We start from the raw sequence: 21,397 nt of genomic DNA, 5'->3' as shown, positions 1-21,397 counted from the left end.
ATGTTTTCTCTAAGTTCTACTCTAACATTGCACCATCCCATCTTTTTTTTTTCTTTGAAGATCTTAGTTGTATAAACTCCCAAACATAGTCAGAGTACAGAAGGATATCCCATGGTACTGCTCGGTCCAGAGGAGGCGGAGTTGTGACTTCCTGTCCGCATCCCTCTCCGTCCCCCCTCCCCCAAGGAGATGGCCAGCCAAGGTGGCTTGTGTGTAGTGGTGAGGGGCTCCGAGCAGTGGCTCAAGCGGCCCCAAGGTTTATCTGCCTCCATGCAGTTAGCCCCCACCACCTCCCAGCTTGCCCTGTATCCAAGGAAGAGCTCACCACTCAGTCCTGAGACCCACGTAGAAAGGGTTTTCTTACCTGAACCTCCTGAGAGAAAAATGCTGGGAGTGGGATAGGGGAGGAGGCAGAGGTCCTGGGAACCCATTGATAAATTTCAGTTTTTGTGCTATGAGAAACTTCTGTGTTGAGCAATGTTATCTGTCTCTATAAAATTTGGTTGGCCCACCGTGTTCCTGAAGTAGTCTAAAGTTTGTTTCATTTGGAGAACACTGTGCTATAGATAAGGTGATGGATATTATAAAAATTAAAAGTAATGAAAATACAGCTTCCACAGCAGCACGTACTTCTATTTATCATCTGCATTATAAGTTACAAACACGGGTCTCTGAGGCCAAGGCCAGAAGCAAGATGCTTTGTATCCAGTGAGGCCTCATGCTGGGGGCAGAGGTAACACTGCTTCCTGAAGCTCCTCTCTGTCTCAGCTTTCCTGTATCACTCTGTAAGTAAGGCACGGCCATGCTGGTCTCATCTCCTGTTTCTGACAGGGCCCAGACCTGAGGTCCACGGAATGTTTGGGCAGGCCAGGCCCCATTGCAGTTCCTTCAGAAATAGACCTGGCCTGTCTGGCACTCGTGAGGTATGGGCAGGGCTGTACAGGCTCCGGTACCCAGTGGTTAGACATGCCGATTCTGGAATCAGACAGCTCTGAGCTCAAATCCAGACTCTAATACTTATTAACCATGTGACCTCAACAAGTTACTGTACCTCACTGAGTCTCGGTTTCCACATCCGTAAAAGGGGATGATAAGAATGCATGCCTTACAGATCCATTGTTGTCAGGATTAAATGAGAAAAGTGTTCAGAGAGCACTCCGTCAACTGACATCTCAAGCAGAATTCCGTCAGAGTGGAGAGCTGCTCCCTGAGAGTAACCGCTGGCAGTCTTGCAAACTAAGCAGGGTGGCTTTTACTGAAAGTTCACCTGCAGGAGATTAAACTCAAGGATACTGAGAGAAGTGCCAGGGTGGACAATCCCTGGGCAAACCCAAAAGGCCTGGAGTAGCATCAGTTGGTAAGGAGTAGAGAAAAAGAAACAAGCAAAGTCATAAGCCCCAAGTTTGAAGGGGACAAACTGCTCTGTTTGCACTTGCCTGGCAAGAGGATATAGTCTTTCCAGAGGGTGGTCTGGTGCTGTGGAAATTCCAGCAGCCTAGAGTCACAATACTGTTTTCTCATCACCCCACTCTGCCTGTTCTACTCCCTACTGTGTCAGCTCAGTTCCAAGGACATTTATTTGATGCCTACTTTGCACCAAGCTTGTGATGAGCCCTGGGCCCCAGAGATGAGCAAGACATGACTTCTGCCCATGTGACCTTAGTTTCATATCCAAGGTGTCCGCAGTATTTACAATCTGCAAAGCCGCTTCACACACCACTAGGCCTCACCCCATCTACACCGCATTATCTGTGAATGGTGCTTGGGGAGCTGCATTTTCTATGAAGGGTGCTTGGGAGGGGCAGAGCAGAGATTAAGGTCTACACTTAACAGCTAAGAACAGAGGGTTCTTAGGTAACATAGGTGATCTGTGTCACTTCCCCACTTCCCACCAGCTTTACTGTAAGCAAAGGCAGTCCAAGTGAGGGGAACAGCCTATCAGCTAGCAGGACTTTGCTGAAGCCCAGAGTGTTCAGGAGGTGTAAAGCATGGAGGTAGGCCCATAGTCATTACTGGAAGTGCCTCCTTGAGTCCAAAGGGTGCGATGGGGCTTGCTTTTCAGCTACCTAGACTAAGGAGCATGAGGCCCAGCCCTTGCCTCTCCCCTGGCATTTTAATACCGGCACCTGGGTTTTCATCTCACAGTGCCACTATGCCCCTCCCACATAGGCCCTCCCCACTGGTCTCAAATCTGCGCAGGTCAGGGTGGAAGCGTTATCGGCTCCCTGAGCTCTGGCCCAGCTGTAGCCCACGTGCGCCAGCAGCAGCCGCGGTGACAGCTGGCCCCACAGGGGCGGAGCGGGTGGGGTGCGGGGGTGGGCCCCGCGCCGCTCTGCCATTGGTCGCAGCCCAGGCCCGCTGCCCTATCATTGGCAGCGCCTCTGATGGGGGAGGCTCCAAGCTCCGTGGGCAGCGCAGCGCAGAACTGCGGGCGCTCGCCCCGGCTACTTTTTCTCGGAGCCGTCTTGTTAGCTCCTAGCTCCGCAGGCGGCCTGTGAATCCTGACTGCTGCGCCCGCTACCCGAGGCGAAGGCAGGAGCTGGCCCTAGGCTCAGTGGCCAGTGCGGCTCTCGGTAAGGCTGGACAGCGCTGGGCTCCGGGATGGGCTTCGGGGACAGGCGTGTGTGGGGGCCGTGCCAGCAGAGCCTGGACTCTGCGCCCCAGCCGGCACCCTGGAGGGTCAGGTGCAGCTGCAGCATCTTCCGCCTCAAACCCACGGGGCGCCTGTCTAGCAGGTGGCTCTGTCCAGGAGGCCGGGGCTGCTGCTGTCAGTCTCTGAACGGATTAGAACGAAATAAAAAGGTAGTTCCGTGCCCAGAACTACCTCTTACTCTGCCCGCCAACACCCGACCCCGGCAATTGTAAGCCTAGAAAATCCCCAAACGTCAACGTGGAGTGGGTGCAATGCGCCAGTGGGTGCAATCTTCCTGCCATCAGGGCGAAAGATTATCCCCGAACTTTGCTTCCGAAGATTTGGGCTCCATGCCTTTCTCATTCTCTCCTGGCTTTTCACGGTCCTCCTCTCTCCCCCTCCCTCCTTAACAACAGGAAGTGAAGTTGGGTCAAATGTCAGTGTCCTGGTCTGGGGCCAAGACCGAGCTGTAGCGGTGGTCCGAGGGGCCGATGCTGTACTGTAGGCGCCGCGCGCCCCCCAGCAGCCCGCGTTCACCCCAGGCCCGGGAGCACCCCTGCCAGGGCATTGGCAGTGCCCACCTGGAGGTTGCCCGACCGGCGCTAGGGAGAAGTAGGTTCTTGCCGGCAGCCTCACCCGCTGAGGATCTTGCTTCCAGGCTGGGGCAGGTGGGGTTAAATTAACCTAGCCTAGCCTCTCAGCAGAGCTGGGAACGGCCTTTGTTGGATGGGGAAGAGGCGTGTTGAAACCAGAGTAAACGTGTGCCTCCTTCCACGTTGTTTATTCTGAAGCCTGGGTTCTTAAACCCTAAAAGCTTTTATTTGGAGTTTTCGTTGGGCTCTGTAGGGTAGGGGGTCCTTCAGCAGCATGTGGACCCTCTCGCTGTCAGTCTTGCCTGCCCACTTACAGTCTTCAGTGGTTTACCTGAAGGGTGAAATCACTAACCAGCCCCCTTCCGGGTAGGTTCCCCGGGAATAAAGCCAGTGGCAGGTTGGCCCTGCGGACGTTTGCATTCCTGGGCGCCTGACGCCTGCACCAGCTCTATTCCTGTCCCCTTCCCAGGGGAAAAGGACCCGACAAGCAGGCTTCAATTCTCCAGGGCAGCTCATCTGGTGCCTGGAGACTCTAATTGCAGTAGGAACTCACCTTTGGGCAGAGAGGAGACAGATTTATTAAGTGCCTGCCAGGGGACAGGTCCTGCTGTGTGGTACTTTTGCAGCCACTTTCATGGTTACTCCAAAAATTCAGAGTTTTGCCCTCCTCGTGTTGGAGATGGGGAAAGAGACTAAGGCAGATGAGTGCCCATGGTCGTACAGAACGTGGCTGAGCCAGGGTTTAAACCAGGCCTAGCTTTGCCAGAGCTAAGACCAGTGATTTCTTGTTGCCCTGAGGCTGTGGGATATGGTGTGCCCTGCTACATGATCCTGTGTCCTGCTGCATGTGCACGGCCCTACTATGTGCTAGCTGGAGGCTCCTGGTCTCTGAAAAGATTCCGTCCAAAGATTCAAGGGGTGCTTTTTTGGTAAAGCACTTGAACTGACCCAGGTTAGCCCAGATTGTTCACCCTGTGGCCCCTTGCCCCACCCTGTCCTCCAGTCAAGGGTGATGGCTGGTGTCTGTCACGCTATGACGGGAAAGGATCGACTGCTGGTGTTTGGGTGCTATTTGGGGGCAAAGCTTGCCTATGCCATAGACATGGTCTCACCTCGGAGAGCTGGCTTCTGGGATGGTCAAAGAGAACCATGCTAGCTGCAATAACCTCTACTTTAGGACTGATGCCAGTTTTGTTTCTACTTTTTTGGAGGGGAGAAATGTGTTGGAGTATACCAGTTATGGTTATCAGGTAACTGAAAGTTACAGTTTGTGCATACCTTCATAAGAAGCAACATTACTTTTATCCCTGCACCTTCCTTCAGGGCCAGGGCTCTGGCTTTCTGTCCATCCCGCCCTTCTGAAAAAAAGTCATCATTAGCTTACTACCTGTCTTTCTTTCTTTCTTTCTTTCTTTCTTTCTTTCTTTCTTTCTTTCTTTCTTTCTTTCTTTCTTTCTTTCTTTCTTTCTTTCTTTCTTCCAGGGAAGGCCTGAGACTAACAATAGGGGTGTGTGTGTGTGTGTGTATTGAGGTGGCAACCTAGTGAAAGACTTTTTAAAAAAATTATTTTTCAATTACAGTTGACATACAGTTTTATTTATGTTAGTTTCAGTTGTATAACATAGTAATTAGACATTTATATACCCTATGAAATGATCACCCCAATAAGCCTAGTACTCATCTGACACCATACATAGTTATTACAGTATTATTTATTGACTGTATTCCTTTTGCTGTACTTTATATCCCTGTGACTATTTTAATAACACAACCAGTTACACTTTAGCATAAATCAGCTTAAGGACTAAGGCTGGTTGTAGCCATGCTCATTCAAGCCCATTCCCTGTGGCTTCAAGGAGCAGAGGAACAGGTAGGGCAATCCTTCTCTGCCTAGTATTGGGGCGTGTCTCTGTTCTCTCCACCCATGTCTACACCCCCGTGGGGATGTACCTCCCAGTCACGGGCCTGCCCCTTTTACTCCTTACTACTGACAAGTAGAGGTCCTGCTGTCTTGGTGGAGAGGCTTGACCCTGAAGGGAGGGGTGGGGTAGGAGTACAAGATTTGGACTGAACATTGCTAATGTTTGAAGCCCTCCCCAGACCAAGGATCTCTGGTGTTTAAAGAGCCAAGAAACAGAATACTGTTTATCATGCTGGGGCTTTTCATTTTTTTATATCTTTGGGTACCCACATTAGCCCTCTGAAGAACTAGGTAGGGTTATTACCTTCTGACAGATGAGGAAACTGAGACTCAGAAAGGTTACAGCTTGCTCCTGTCACACAACTGGTAAGCAACCATGCTAGGGTTCTGGCCGATGCTGTACTCTAGGCGCCGCGTGCCCCCCAGCAGCCTGCGCTCACCCCAGGCCTGGGAGCACCCCTTTGTGAGGGAGGGCTGCATGGTGAATTAAACACCAAGGGGAACGGGGAGACTTTGCGGCCATCCTCTGAACGCTGGAGGTTTGGTGAGTGCAGCCCCCTGCTGTGTGCACTGTTTCCCACCTCACACTGTATAGTTGTCCTCGCTCAGTGCAGTTGGTCAGTTCTGTGACTTTAGGTGAAATAATATATAGTGAAACAAATTTGCTATAAGCTAATTGATATAAGGAACAGTTAGGTTCCTATGTCATCTCATCAGCATTGTAACAAAACTACTTGGAATGAAACGACCTTATTCAAGAACCTGCTGTAATTATTTCTGAATGTCTTTTCCCACCCCACTAGGAAATATCATTTAAAATATTCATAAACTTGTCAGGTTTATTTTCTAGTTGTCACAAATCCTCTTTGCTTTGTATTCCCTTAGTTTTTATGCCTTGCTTTATTAGGATATCCACCATGATGTATTGCAGCCTATTTAAAAATGCCATGAATATTTTCAAACAGAGAGATAGAATAGTATAATGAGCCCCATATACTCATTATCCAGCTTCAACAGTCATCAAGATTTCAAGATTATGCCAAGCTGGTGCTCTCTTCCTCCCCCTTCCTCTCCTTCTCCCTCCCCCTCTCCCTCCCCCTCCCTCCCTCCCTCTCCCTCCCCTTTCCCTCCTCCTCCCTCCCTCTCCCTCCCTCCCTCCCTCTCCCTCCCTCTCCCTCCCTCTCCCTCCCTCTCCCTCCCTCTCCCTCCTTTTCTCTCCTTCTCATTCTCTCTCCTTCTCCCTCCCCCTCCCTCTCCTCCCTCTCTTCTTCTTCTTCCCTGTTTTTTCTTCCTGAGGTATTTTAGAGCAACTCTTTGATGTTGTGTCATTTCCCCCTAATAATCTAGTTTATATCTATTTTAGAAAGAATGATCTCTTTCATACCACATTGCCCTTATTGCATGTAACAGAATTAACAGCAGTTCTTTGCTCTCATCTGTCCGTGTTCAGATTTCTCTGATTGTTTGAATCAGGATCCAGACAAAGTCTGTACACTGTGTTTCGTTGTTAGACCCTTTATGCCTATATTAATCTGGAGCAGCACCACCCCACCCAACCCTGCTTTTAGCCAGCTATTACTCTCTGTTTTAAGTGCCTGTCTCCCCCACCAGACAGTAAACCTCTTGAGAGTGGAGTTGGCTTCTCTGCCACGCTGGGTCTCGGTGTCCGGAATGGGGCGAAGGCTCCCTGAGCATCTGTCCACTTGTGCCCTAGCCAGTCAGGGAATTCGTTTTGAATGAATGAACCCTGTCGTGGCTTTGTGTGACTGCCTGTGCCTGTGTTTAGATAAGGGGTTTTTTGAAAGATGACTTGCTCGCGTGTCAACTTTCCTCAGCGTACGTCAGTCTGTAAACATCCTGAAATAATAGAACTGTTCGTTGTGTTCACCCAAGCTGCTCTGGTTTGTGGTGGGGAGCCCAGACAGCCACATCTGGGCCCTGATCAGCAACTGCCACCCCTCCCCACGTCACGTGTGGGGCTGACAGGGACTGAGGTCATTTTTGCCCGAGCTTTGAATCCTGACTTACCCACAGGGATTCCACGTGATGACCCAGACCTTCGGCATTTGGACTTCAAGGAGAGCACTGTCCATCTCTTTCTTTGTCCTCTCTCCGGACAGTGTTTCTTCCCTGGCGCCTCCATGAGCCTTCTCCAACCTGCCTCACACCTGGGTGAGCTGAGGAGTCTTTCTCAAATCACTATGCAACTGCGGCTGGTGGGCCGTGACAGAAAAACGGACACTTGATCGTTCGGGGTCTTGTCTGAATTGTGGGGAAGAGTTGGCATCACCACTGGCACTACTGTGGGAGTCCCCACGAGGCAGACCAGAGGCTTCAGAGGGGAGGGAAAGGTGCGCTTCCTCCCCTCGATAAGGAGCTTCACACCTGAGTCCTGTTCAGTCTCCGCAGGGTGCCGGGCACTCCCATCACTCCCATCACTCCCATCACTCCCATAGTCCTCTTCTCACCCACCCAGCAGGGACCTGCCTTTGCAAACAGCACCCAAATGAGGAGGTGCTTTTTTTTCCCTTGTCTTCCTCCTCCTCCTCTTCATCATTCTTCTTAATCATAGACAGCCTTTTCTACTTGTTATATTTCGCAGAAATATAACAAAATGGAAGTCTTTCTCTTTGGATGGCAGGACCAGAGTTGATTTTTTTCCCTTTATCTTTTCCTTTTCAGTATTTTTCCAAAATTTTATAATACAAATACTATTTTTAATAGAAAACCCAAATATTTGTGTTTTTGCCTTAAAGAGAATTTCCTTTGACCAATTTAGAGGGGTAGGCAAAATTAAACAAACATTTGTTATAGCTTATACATGTGGATAAGGTCACAGAGGCACAGGAATTTTGATGTTTACTTATTTTATTTTACAATATTATTTTAAAGAACGTACCTGGGCTTCCTAAAAGTTAGAAAATAAAGTTGGGGCTTAGGAGATGGGAAGCTGTGATGCCCGTGTGGCCTCACACTCTCTCTGATTCTACTTCCTCCCCTTCCTTCCTGAGAATTTCATCTCATTTCCCCAGCATGCAATTGCTCTGATGTTAGCTGCCTGGTTTCGATTTTTTCATTTATGTAGGTTGAGATATCGAAGGAAGACAGTATGTCATACTATGTTAAGACACAGCTGGCAGGGCAAAGCTTCGGGTTCTGATGTCCTGTCTTGTCCTCTAAAGAAAGTGCCTGACAGCCCACCACCCTGGTCACCTCACTTTGTGTGTACAGGGAGGCTGGCCCCTCCCCTCACCATTTTGTTTTCTTCGGTGCATCCTCCCCAGAGGCAGAAAATGTGGCTGGTCTGTGCTGATAAGCCTTCTCCTTTCTAAAGCATAGATCGCCTTGTCTCAGAAACAGAGCTGGTGGGGGTGATAGGGGGTGTGGGCCCTCTGGTCACAAACAGACCTTCATTGCAGGATTGCATCACTATGGAGTCTGATTTTTGAGATGGTTCCTTTCTCTGCCAGCTGTTGAGGAAGCATCTATCCCTGAGCCCAATATGAAGAGCCTTTTATAAATATCAGGTATGGATCTTCTTAAATGCACTTGCTCTGTATCCATCATGCATCTAAATATTACTACAGTTCATCACAGCGAGACATGCCTGTCTCCATGGCAGCTGGCAGGAGGTGGTATGTGTGGATACTGCTGATGTTCTTAGGGCCTGGGATTTTCAGTGTGTTCTTTTTTCCTTTTTTAATTTTATTTACTGATTTTAGAGAGAGGAAAGAAAGAAGACAGGGAGGGAGAATGGGAGAGACAGAGACAAATACATCAGTTTTGTTGTTCCATTTATTTATTCATTCATTGTTTGATTCTCTTTTTTTAAAGATTTTTATTTATTTTTAGAGAGAGGAAGGGAGGGAGAACGAGAGGGAGAGAAACATCAGTGTGTGGTTGCCTCTCGAGCACCTCCTACTGGGGACCTGGCCCACAACCCAGGCTTGTGCCCTGACTGGGATTGGAACCAGCAACCCTTTAGTTCACAGGCCAGTGCTCAAGCCACTGAGTCACACCAGCCAGGACCATTGTTTGATTCTTGTATGTGCCCTGACTGGGGATCAAACCCGCAAACTTGGCATATATGGATAACACTATAACCAACTGAGGTACCCGGCCAGGGCTTTTATTCTGCTTTATTTCCACTCATGTTTCTCTCCCCTGAGAGTCAGGGGTAATTTCCCACCCTAAATCCCCTCCTCCCAGGGGCTGTCCAGCACTTGGATTTCTTTCACAGCTCGGTCACAGTTCTGTCTGGGGAATCCAGAGGCCTCGTTTCCTGCTGGTTTGGGGCTCAGGTTTTTCTCCTTCCTGGGCAGTGGGGGATGTCCAGTGCAAATGTCCTTTCTGATGTCCAGTGCAGACGTCCTTTCTTCTGGCTGCAAGAATCGGGTGGCAAGGAGTTGGAAGGCGGCCCCTGGTCACAGAGCTGCCACAGCAGCAGGTTTAGGGGACAGTCGCAGGCTTGAGCTCCTGACACACCCAGTCTAGGAGCCCAGCCAATCTGGAGACAGGATTGGGAGTCTAGGGACATCCTGTTCTGGCCTCGCCACTGTGGTGTCAGTGTGTTAAGATATGGAAACAGCTCTGGCGCGGGCTACTTTCTTGAGTACCGACTGTATCTAGTAAAGATTTGCAGGATTTCAGAGTTTAGCTGGTACCTGGGCCCAGGTCTTTTCTAACACCTGGATGAGGTGTTAGAAAAGATGAAGAAGTGCCTGGAAAAAAGTTGGACTTTTGGTCACTAACCAGAGATGCTCCCTGGAACCGAGAGGGCCCAGGGTCTGCCAGGGTTCCCAGCAGAGCTCCTGACCCCAGTGGGGGCTGAGGTGTGGGGTATGGAGTTTGTGGTTGCTACAAAGTCGGGGCACTGACACTCCAGCATCAGGACAGCTGGGCCTTTGCCCAACTTGATGTAAAGGTGGTGAGTCAGGAGCTCCCTGCTTGGAGGAGGAAGGAATCTGAGAGCCAGACGAAAGGGAAAACAGAATAGAGGGGTCCGGAAGGCCTCTTTTCAGACTCTTGGGGAGAGGATTCAGTCATTCTCTTTCCTCAGGAAGTGTCCCGTGGGGCTCCTGCAACCAGGTGGGGCCTTGGGGACTATGGGGTTCATGCTGGGAGAGCTGCTCAGCCACCTGCCTGAAGCTGCAGCACATTCCTGTTGGGAAGGCGGGAGGAGGCGCTGGATGAATTTCAGGCTTCCTCCCAGTTCTAGACTTGCTGCAACCAGGGAACCCAAAAGGCCCTGCTTGGCCCAGGTTTCTACCTCCAGTGTGAGTGGGTCTGTTATCTTGCGTCTGATATCTTGGACTCTGGTAAAATGATTCACCCACCCACACGTATGTAAATGCGTAGTATATCACTCTCCCCCCACTCCCCACCATCCACAGATGCATGGTACTCACCTTTACAAACATACATAGGTGCATGGTACTCAACCCCCCACACACATACACTTAGTAGCGTGGTACTCATTCCCACACACAACACATGGATGCATTTCAAATGGTCACTCAGCACAAAGGGATTCAATGGAAGGTAAATCTTTCTTCTTCCTCTGTCCTCCAGCCCTCAGTCCTCTTCTTCAATGGCATCTTCTGTCCCCTGTCCCCTGTGGATCCTTCCAGATAGAGTTGAGGCATATCTTTGTGTCCGTGTTCCCCTTTGCCCCTCTCAGGCCTCCTGGGAAGCACCCAGGCTGTAAAACAACAGGCCCACAGGGCTGCCGAGACTCAGCAGGGACTTGAATTAGCCACAGCTCAGCTATCACCCTGCTTTGTCACCTCTCCCTTTCAGAAATATCCGTGTGTTAGATTTGTGGGCATAGAGAGCCTGGGACTGAGAATAAACCTCAGAGGAGTGTTCTGGATGCTTGTGATAGAGACCGAAGCAAATGAACACATGTGCTAAGAGACACCTGGGTTCAAATCCTAGCCGTGTTACGTGGGGCAAGTCAATGAAACCTTAGTATTTGAGTCCATAAAAAGAAGGTATTTACACCTGTCTCTCTAGGTGTAGAGATGAAATTCAAATATTTGGGAAGAGCTCTGTATAGGTAAGCACTCCAAAATGTCAGGGTTTTTTTTTCCTACTTCTGAGGAGTGACCCATTTTCAGAATGAATGACATTGGCATGCAATCCTTTGGATGGCTTCCTGGAATCCTCTCGGCAGGTTCCCGAGCTTTGATTTCCTTGCGGAAGGCAGCCAGTTCTCCATTTCCTACCAAACTGAACTCCCCCTACCACCTCCTCCTGCTTGTGGGGAAAAGTCCATCCTCCCAGCCTCTTAGCACCACTGCCTGCTGGGCCCCTCTTCCCTCCCACCCCGAAGCCCCTTAGTGAGCAGGGCGCTGCTGGCCACCTGGAGAGGACTCTGGGCTGTCTCCGGGGTGTTTATGTTGTGATCTTTTCAGAAGCTCCGGGCAGATGTCTGTTTATTGCTGAAACTTCACCATCTCTATCTCCAGCATGAAAGAAGAGAGAAGCTATTTTTAAAAATCAGTAATTGCCGTGGTCACACAGTCTGGCCTAGATTGCCTCCAAGTGTCCTTCTTCATCACTCTCACTCTCTACCCGTTTGAAACCCTTCAGATCCAGCCAGAGAGACCTTATATGTCCCGATTTTAGGACAGCACTTAAATTTGGCAGGCAGTTGTAGTCTCTGAAAAAGGTAGGTCAGAGAAGCAAAGGCAACCAGCTGACTGTCTTTTTCTGGGCTGGAACAGATGGCGTGAGTGAGAGTAGCATTTCTGTGTCCATAGAAACCAATCACTTTCCCTGCTTCCCCGGCTTCCTTCAGTTTGTGATGGGAGAGGCCACCCCCTGCATGCTGCCTGCTGCCTGCTGATTGGCTGGGATATCTTTAGCAGTTCCTTTCCCTTTGACCTTGGGGAGGTTCAAGGTCAGGAGGGAATGGAACTAGGGTAGTTTCAACTGATGCTGACCTCCTGGGAGGGAGGAAGAGATGGACACCACGAGTCACAGAATCTTGGGATGTCAGTGTCAGATTGGAAGAGCCTTCTGGCATCATGCAGATGTCACTCCTGCCACCTTGTTTTACCTATGGGGAAACTGAGGCTCCAGGGGTTCTTGATAACTGAGCAGAGGCCTAGGAAGTATAGTTCCTTGCTCAAGGTCACCCAGCCAGGTCTGAATCAAGGCTGTTCTCCATCCACTGATGCTGCCAGGCCATGATCTTAGGACCGTCTCCAGCTGCTCTTCTGCTTGCAGTTGGCCTTCTCTTTTGAAGGACAGAGCCTCACCCCCATACCCTCTTCCTAACTGCTCTCGCATTCTTTGGCTTTACAATATATACACTTGCAGCCTGGTTAGCACAACCATGTGTTGCAAGATCTTTCCTTATCAAAAATACCTCCCCCAGAATCTTGGGGCCTGAAACTCCTACCTTTGCTTTCAGCCCTTGCCTTCAGAGGGCCTTTGTAAATATATATATGCATGCAATTTAACTGGGAAGGGCAACAGAGATTAGGTTATCTCCGATTAGCTGTCAGCTGAGAGCTGAACCTTGAGAGAATGGGGGATGAGTCAGCTGGGAATAGGTGGAGGAGGGCATCAGAAAGGATTGTAAATAGGGTGTTATCGGGGCTGCTGTGGATCACGGTGGCCAAGGCTCCTTAGTTCACAGTGCACCGTTTCTGTGCTGGGAGCACTGTGATGAAGGACAGAAATGGAGTTCATCTAACTTACGGAGTGAGGTGCACTAGGCAGGCTCACTGATGCCTGCACATTGAGACAGAGTATGGAACGTGTTTTGGAGAGTTGCACTGTGGGGAACCAGGAGAGACTTCCTGGAGGAGGTGGCACTTGGTCATTGAGATGGACCTTAGAAGATAGGAAGGATTTCCATAGGCAGAGGTTGGCAGAGGTATAGCACAAAGAGATGTTGGAAAGTGAGGGTATGTTTGGGGTGCCACATGGTGGAAACATGGGAGCTGCCTAGGGAACCTGTGGAAGCCCTGGCTGGATCAGGTTCCCTAGGTCCTGAGTGCTGGGGGTGGGCATGTGGCCCTAACCCAGCAGGCAGTGGAAGCCTTTGGAGAGGGATGGTTGGAGCTGTCCTTCAGGCAGATCAGCTTGTGGGGGAGTCAGTAAGGAGGGATCTGTCGGCTATCTGCCCTCCGGGCTTTGGACGTGTACATTCACCAGGCAGCAACTGTTTATCAGGACTAAGGAGTGTGGGGAGAGTGGGGAGTAGGGGTGGGGTGGGGGACAGTTAAGGTTGGGCCCAAATAAGGCCTTGTCTGTGTCCTTGCTTTGCCCCTCAGCCCTCTGTGGGAAGGGAGTCAGTGTGGGAAGCCCTGCCTTTCTGTTTAGAAGGAGAACAGCCCATTTTAGTGCTCATTAGTTAGGGTCTTAGAATATGGGACATCTGTCACTTTCTGGGCCACCAAGTGTGCCTGCTCGGAGCTTTGGCAGCTCTGTCCTTGGTAGAAAATGGTCAGTGCCCCACTTTTTGTCATCCTGCTACAGGCTAAGCCCTCCATGCGGAGCGTGCCCCTCCCTCAGGGTCAGTTTGAGGGGAATGAATAGGGAGTTAGGGGCTGAGCCCCTGTGAGGGTGGGAACCCCTTGGTCAGGAGCAGGAGTTATGTATCTGCATGTGGATGAAACACCCACCACAGCTGGGATGGGACAGGAACCCAAACAACGACAGTTGGCCCTGCAGGCCTCATGTGCTCCAGGCATTATGGCCAGGACCTGAAAGGACCTCCCTTTTGTGGTCTCATGAGGCCCTGAACACCTCCTGCAGGCAGGTCCTGCCCTGGGCCTCTGGTCACACTTTGAGTTTACCTCCCCAGTGGGAGGAAGCTGGCGCATGCTGGTGGACTGAGGCGGGACTTGATGTCGCCAGGCAGCTGGAACACACTGGGAGGGTTGGCTGTTTTCCAGCCTTTCCCCAGCCCTGTGGATGTCTTGGCCACAGGGACTGGACAAAAGCTGAGTTCAGCTTCTGCTTGCACCAGCGTTAACCTGGCAGATGGGAGGCATGGCAACCTGGTACACTTGTGGCTTTGACATTTGAGCAGAGCTGCTGGCACCTGTTCTCTGCCGTAGATGTCTCAGAAACACTCTTGCTTTCTGTGATGGAATAAATTGTTCCTGCAAGCAGCAAATGTCATGAGTTTAGTGCCTTTGGGAGCTATTGATGGGGTAGGGTGGGGGAGGGGTACCGAAATAGTTCTTACCTTTTTTTCCCCTTTTGTTCTCCCTACCATCAGTTCTTCCAAAATGAGACCAGGTTGGTTCATTGATTGATTGATCGAGTGATCATTCATTCTGCCAATCAAAACTTCTGGAGTTTCTTCTATTTGAAGTGTGTTGTCGCAGACCTACCATGGTTTTCAGAGTTACTATAAAAGCCTGGGCAATCCACTTACTTTCTCTAAGCCTCAAGTGTCTCTTCTGTAAGATGGGAGTGATAATACCTATCTCTCAGGGTGGCTGTGAGATTAAAGATTAGTCTCTCAGGGATTAAATGGGGCAATGTGGGTAGCACACCTGACACGGGGCCAGGCACATAGGTGGCCTCTTCCCAAACTGACCCACAGGAGGCTTAGAGCCCAGATGTGGGCAGCATTCCTCTGTGTCTCCGGCCTCCCACTCAGCGCTGTTCCCTGAGTGGCTTTTACCCTGAACTAGTGACTTCTAAGAGAATGGCTCAGTCAAAGCACCTATGCGGGCCATGGAGAGATGGTGATGCCTTTCTCCTCACGGAGAGGTCTTCTCAACCAGACCTGGGAACTTCAGGGCTGGTCCAGCCTGAGTTTGCCCGTTGGAGGTGACCTGGTCCGCGTCTTTGGATGGCTCTTCCTGTCACCTCCCTGAGGGTTCCCCATGGCTTCTGGCATTTGGTCCAGTTCTTCCTCCTTGAAGCCATAGAGCGTGAGTCTAATCTCTTCTCCACATGGCAGGTCTTCAGGTGCTGTTTTTAAAAGTCAAATCTGCAGTGCCCTCCATGAGAAGCTGTGCCATTCTTTTATTTGGAAGAAAGAAAGCATGCTTCCACTTCAACTGTGGAGCCAGGCCTTCTTACCACTGAAATTTTTTATGTTATATTTACCAAAGGAATTCTTTAGAGTTTAGACCTATGTTTTCATTCCACATCACTCCTGCATGTATAAAAATAAATGGGTTATGGTATTTCTAAAGCCTTTTCACTTTCAGAATCCAAGTCTTCTGAATTACTGTTGGACCCAAGAGTCACCAATGCGTTTTATATATATATATATATATATATTTTTTTTACATAGTGTTATATTCTGGTAAAGTAGTGATATCTTTCTTAATCTTTGTTGTCTCTGGATTATTTTTTCTAACCACCGATACCCATTCTGTAAGTTTTGACGATGTTGCTTTCTTGACTTTTATCCGAAGGTGTCTATGGAGGGTTTTTAGTCCCTGAGCAGGACTCACACTCCTTAAATGTCTCGGCTCCTGAAGTGCTGAAGGCGCCAGTTGTCCAGATATGTCAACAGTCAGATTTCCATACGACAATCGAAATGAGGCCGAACGACAACTGTGCCACAGCTGCATCCTTGCCCAGAGAGATTGTTAGATGCTGGGGGATTATAGGATATCGTCTGCTTTCAGACATTTTATAAATGAAAAAAGTTGCATTTTCTAATTGGTGAAATATGATATAGAAAGACAGCCCTTTTGTTCTCTCCTGAGACTTCTTCCAGATTAACAGCCCACGGTGTAGGCCCAGGTCTTTTTACCCGCCCTTGGTTCTCCTGTAGACAAAGTCCAGTTTGTCTGTACTCGAAGGCCGGGAGGGCAATGCCCAGACCACATATGGTATTTGTGGTACGACCACGGCAGAGGAAGGGAACTATCACCTCCCTAGCTCAGGTCATTCTACTCCTCTTAATGCAGCCCAAGATTGCCTCCCCTTTTCTGGCAGCTGCATCCTTTTTGCTGACGTTATTGCTGACCAGATCTCTTTAACACATGGTGTAGTTAAGCTGCTTCTTCTCTGGCCTAGATGGTGTGTGGCTTTTGAATGTAGATGCAGAGCCTCTGTTTTGTTCCCATCTGATGCAGGATGACTATTCCTGTTACATCTCAACTTGTCAAATTCAGTGCAGCCCCATTCTGTTGAACTTTCCCAGGATCCTGTGTAAATGTGTCTTCTATAGCATTACGCACATCACCAATAAAATGCTTCTCAGGAGGGGGGGCCTCTGGCATGCCGCTGGAGTCCTCCCTTAAGGCGACAAGATCTTTAATCCGCTTGCTTTGGGAAAGGTAGTCAGTCCCCTTGCCTAAGCACCTGCCCTTCTGTTCTGACCTGTGACCAGATTCCTTCTTGAATCTAGATGTGCCAAGCCTCCTGCAGTTGTCCATCAACCATCAAGTACCCTGTCACAGGCAGCGTGAGCCCTCCTTGATGTTGCATGTTCTCAGTTCCCTGGGGGCTCCACAGCTGTTTCCAGGTGTCCCTGTGCTGCCCCGTAGCGATGCAGTAGGCAATTCAGTGGTCTATCTGCAAGAAGTTTCAGTGCTCTTGGCCAGCGGACTTGAAGTCGTTGAAACTATCTACGTTTTTCTGAAAATCAAGTTCCTCCCCCTTCTCAGCTTCCAGTCTCATCTCAATGTTGGATCTTTACTTGTCAGGCTAAGAACAGCTTTTTTTGGCAATAGCCTTGAGGCACCCAGAGTGGGAGCCTAGGCCCAATTTCCCAGGACCCTTTTCACCTCTAGACCCCTTGGCTCGAGACCAGCCTCCCACCCCTACACCATCCGGGCCCCCAGGGCGTGTTGTGCAGCCTCAGCTGGGCAGCGACCTCTGGTTGACACTCTGGGATGGGTCCTACGTCACTGTCTCAGGGGCTTCTTCGGTTACATCCTTTTCCTGGTGATGAGAATGGGTTGCTTTTTTTTTTTCTATTCCCACCTGAAGACATGCTCTCCAATTCTAGAGAGAGGGGGAAGAAGGAAGGGAGAGAGAGAAGGAGAGAAACATCAGTTACTTTGCTGTCCAGCAAGATCAGGGATAAAACCCACAACCCAGGCATGTGCCCTGACCAGGAATCAAACCCATGACCCCTAGGCCGACGAGATGATGCTTCAACCAACCGAGCCACACTGGCCAGGGCGGAGACCCGGCTTCTTAACAAGGTTTTCCTGTGTAACCACATGGCTCCTATTTTGTACCACTTACAGAGCAGTTACAGTGAGCCAAGACTGGGTAAGGGCTTTGTAAATATTAACTCATTTAATCTTTGGGCCAATCCTACGAGTTAGATGTTGTCATTATCCCCATTTACCAACGAGAGAATTAAGACTCAGAGGGTTTAATTGACTTGCTCAAAATGTCATAGTGAGGAAGGGGAAAAGGGTGAATCAGAATCTAGTCAGTTTGCCCCTTAGTCCAGCTTGCAACCATTATAGTGAGTTTTCTGCTTCCTAAAAGGCCCCTCTTCCCTTCTCCTCCTCCCCCTCCTCCTGCCTCTTGCTCCCATCCCCCTACTTCTCACTCCTCACCAACCCACAACTGCATCGCATGTCAGAGTCTGAATCATTTACTTCCTCAATCTCAGGTCCCAGAGACCTTCTAGTCTCCTAGCCACTTGTAGTCTGTTTTCTTGGAGCCTCAGGCCCCGACTTCCCCTCCTTGGTCTCACAAATTTCAGAGGATATGATTGCTTTTCCTCTGTAGTTACTTCCTGTGCGCTCCTGGTCACACTACCCCTTTGCCATTGCAGTGGGAATTGGGTTAGTTCTGTTTGCAAGGACGCTTCCTCTGCCTTCTGGAAGACGAAACGCTCAGCGAGGCCGGTCAGAGGGTTTAGCCAGTGGGGCTTCCACAGCTGTCAGAGCCCTTCTCTGCTTGGCCTGGGATCCGGTCAGCAGCAGGCCACTGGTGTCCGTGACGACTTTACCTTCCTGCCTCAGATCTTCTCTCTTCACCGTGTGTTCTCCAGAATTCCTCCCCTCTCCTTGTCTCCTGAGCTTGTCCCACAGACGCACATCTTTTGTGTTCGGTAGACACTTTACCTCTTTCTCCATTCCAAGTCATTCCTCCAGAAGATAAAGCAGGTCACAGAGAAATGTGTGTATGTAAAGGAGATACATATGTGTATTCGTGTGGATATATGTAAGCGTGGTCAGGGACAAGACACAAGTAACTCGTACCTGTTTCAGAGAGAGGACAGACTGGGTAGATGGGACACATTTCCTGTGTACATCTGCGCTTCTTGATTTTTGAACCCACTGACTGTATTTTCTATTCCAATTTTTAAGAAGCCTAGCTAATCCACAAGTCCTGACTGGGGAACTGTGGAAAAAGTATGACTCAAAAGGTTGAGTCTTGGTTGCTCTGCCTCTTGCTGCCACAGGGACCTCAGTGCTCAGGTGTGAACAGGGGCAGCGGACCTACCTCGCAATGGGGGCACAAGGAGACCCTCCTCCAGAGCCTGCACGGCCGCACCCAAGGAGCGTCTGCAGAGAGCAGGGCCTCCTCCTTCCTCCCTGACCCGACTCTCCGAAGCTCAGAAGGAACTTGACACTTTGCTAGCTTCTGTGGTAATCTCAGTTTACTCAGAGCTGGGGCACCGAACACTTACACCAGGGCTCCCCCCACCCCCTCTGTTGAACTCCGGTATTGAAGGAAATTGAGACACTCTGAATGTCTGGGTTCGCCTGGAACAACTATGTGCCTCTCTTTTCCACACCTGCGGGACTTGACAGATCATTTCTTTCCCAGTCGTGCCCGTCTGCTCAGCACAGGGGAGTGCCACCAGAATGGGGCCCTTTGGAAACACAAGCCCATGCCTGGCTCTGCAGACACCCCAGGCCAGAGCAGGCCCTGAGGAAAAAATCCCGGGTGTTGGGAGAAGCTAGTCCAGGTACCTGTAATTGAGGAAGTGACCCATTTAGGAAGATGACTTGTTTACCTTGGGCAGTTAATTGAGAAGCATACATTGAGCACCTACTGTGTGTCCTGCACTCTGGGGCTGACAATGTGGCTAAGACCCAGTGTTTACACCCAAATTGTTTATAATGTGCTTAGAAAAACAAGATGTGTGTTTAAAAAAAATTAAGTAACAGGAGATTTTGGTAACAGTTCAGCTCAGTCGTAGAAGTCAATTTGCAAGGTAGTTCATGACTAATTTCTATATGACTGGTGGAGACAGCATTGGGTGTGGGGAGTGTTTTCTAGGGGCTGGAGAAGGCCTGGAAAGCTTCCCGGAGGAGGAGGAGGGGAAAGAAAGAGGAGGAGAATACCTCTGACCTGGATCTCAGAGTGTAGTCAAAGGGCAGATGGATAAGTAGGAGAAAGAAGAGCATCTCTAGTGGGAGTCAAGGTCCGAGGAAATGGGAGACGGCCTGGTTTGAAGGTGGGTAGAGGGAGCTGAGGCTGAGCAAGTGAGTTTAGGACTGAGGCAGACAGGCCTTGCTACAGAGAGCGGGAGTGTGTGTGTGTGTAAGTAAGTTCAGAATAGAGATGGGAGGGATAAGGGCCCAGAGTCACAAAGGGAACTCCTATGGTAAACCCCAGGGAGGATGGGCAAGAAAGGGTTTGGCCCCCAGGCATTTTAACCAAGGCGTCTCCATCCTGTCCTCCAGAAATGTCCTCAGGAGCGGAGAGGGAGGCCAGACGCACACTGGCCCTTCCCCCACCATTGTTCTGTTGGGACATTTTCTTCTCAGGCATCTTAAATACTTACTCATTCATTCATTCAGCAGGTATTTATGATTCTTACTGTGTGCCAGAACCTGTTCTGGGTGCTGTGTTTACAGCAGGGAAAAAGAAAACCAGGGTAAAATGCCTTGTCACATGGAGAGGGAGACAATAAACACGTAAGTGAAATGCATGAGGGCAGGTGATGAGAGGCAGGTGGAGAACACTACAGCAGGGAAGGAGACAGGCTGTGCTGGGTGGGGTAGGGGGAGGCAGTTGGTCGGGGAGAGGGCTATGGTTTCCAGACCCTAGGATGGTTGGTCAGGAAGGGCCTCACTGACTCAGTACCCTGTCGCTTTGACTCATGGGCCAGCAATTCTGGGGCCGAGGAGAGGAGGCCAATTAATGCAGGGATCTTGAGTTCCTAAGTGATTCTATTCAACCCACTGGGTCTTCAGCTCTGGGCAACAGGGAGCCTTTGAGTGTTCTTGAGCAGAGGAGCACCATGTTTGGGAAGATGTCCCTAGCAGCTTTGTGGAAGGTAGAATGTAGGGAGTGAGGCTAAGGTCCCAGGAGGAGATGACCAGGGCTTTAAAAAGCCCACTGGTTTGACACTTCCTGCCCAGGCGTGGTGGCGCAGGGCTGGGGGTGGGAACAGATCGTGCAGAAAAGGAATGAGGGTAGGGCTTGGGCTGGAGGCAGCTTGACACGCAGTGCTCTGGAGTTTAATCTAGAGTCTGGGGCTCGGGGGTCAGTTACACATTGTCTCTGTGGCTTTTCTTTCATTGTTTTAGCCGAGCATAGTGCTTAAGAATGGGAGCTCTGGGTCTGAATCTGGGCTAAATAACCTTGGGAAGGTTACCTAAACTCTCTGTACCTCAAGCTCCATATCTGAACATAAAAATGACAAAATAACACCTAGCTTATAGGCCTGTTTTTGAGAGGATGAAATGGGTTGCTGAACGCAGAGTGCTTAGAACAGCACCTGGCACGTGGTAAGGGCCTAATGAATATCAGCTTGTGGGACTCTCTCTCCGTCTTTCCCCACACCTGTGTGTGTGCGAGAGCCAAATGAACATGTCGGACATTGCCCTCTCTGTTGTCCTGAAGCTAAGTCCAATGAAGAAAGTGGTGCTTTTAAGGGCTAAATGAGGTAATGCATGTACCAGATCTACCTTAGTGGCAGATGAATAGTAGTGAAAAGTACCATCGCCACCAAATATTCCCACAAAGAAAATGATTTTCCCATGGAAATCTCTGTAAAGTCATCTGATCCAACCACGATTTATGGAGCCCATGGTGTGCCAGGTGCTGCCCTTGACACGTTATCTCCTTTCATCTTCACCGCCACTGCCTGAGATAAGTACCTGTTAACCACATCCCACAGCTGAAGAAGCTGAGGCTCAGAGAAGCTAACATTTGTCTAAGGTCACACAGCCACTGCGTAGTAGAGTGGAGATTTGAGAGTAGTTCTTCTTTTAACATTGAACTACTGTTTATAGTAAGATAGTAACAACTATCCCAAGAATGATCTATATGTAAAAGTATGTCCACGTACAGCTTCTTACATCAGACTCCCTCGGTATTTGGTGCCCACACAGA

General features: G+C 49.8%; 1 protein-coding gene across 3 annotated transcripts in view; it reads left to right on the top strand.

Moving 5' to 3' along the window:
• The first annotated feature begins 2,400 nt into the window (after positions 1-2,400).
• MICAL2 (microtubule associated monooxygenase, calponin and LIM domain containing 2) overlaps positions 2,401-21,397 on the top strand; it is a 209,057-nt gene continuing 190,060 nt past the window's right edge. For all 3 annotated transcript variants that reach the window (XR_005067078.1, XM_037050057.1, XM_037050058.1), the window contains exon 1: positions 2,401-2,573. The gene's annotated coding sequence lies outside the window, so the exon portion shown is untranslated. The remainder of the gene's footprint in view (positions 2,574-21,397) is intronic.

This window comes from Sturnira hondurensis, unplaced genomic scaffold (genome assembly GCF_014824575.4).
Source record: "Sturnira hondurensis isolate 20B ecotype Veracruz unplaced genomic scaffold, ASM1482457v3 Scaffold0006505, whole genome shotgun sequence".
In the NCBI taxonomy this organism is placed as follows: Eukaryota; Metazoa; Chordata; class Mammalia; order Chiroptera; family Phyllostomidae; genus Sturnira; species Sturnira hondurensis.
Note: the sequence above shows the minus strand (reverse complement) of the source record. Positions and strands in the feature narration are given on the sequence as shown.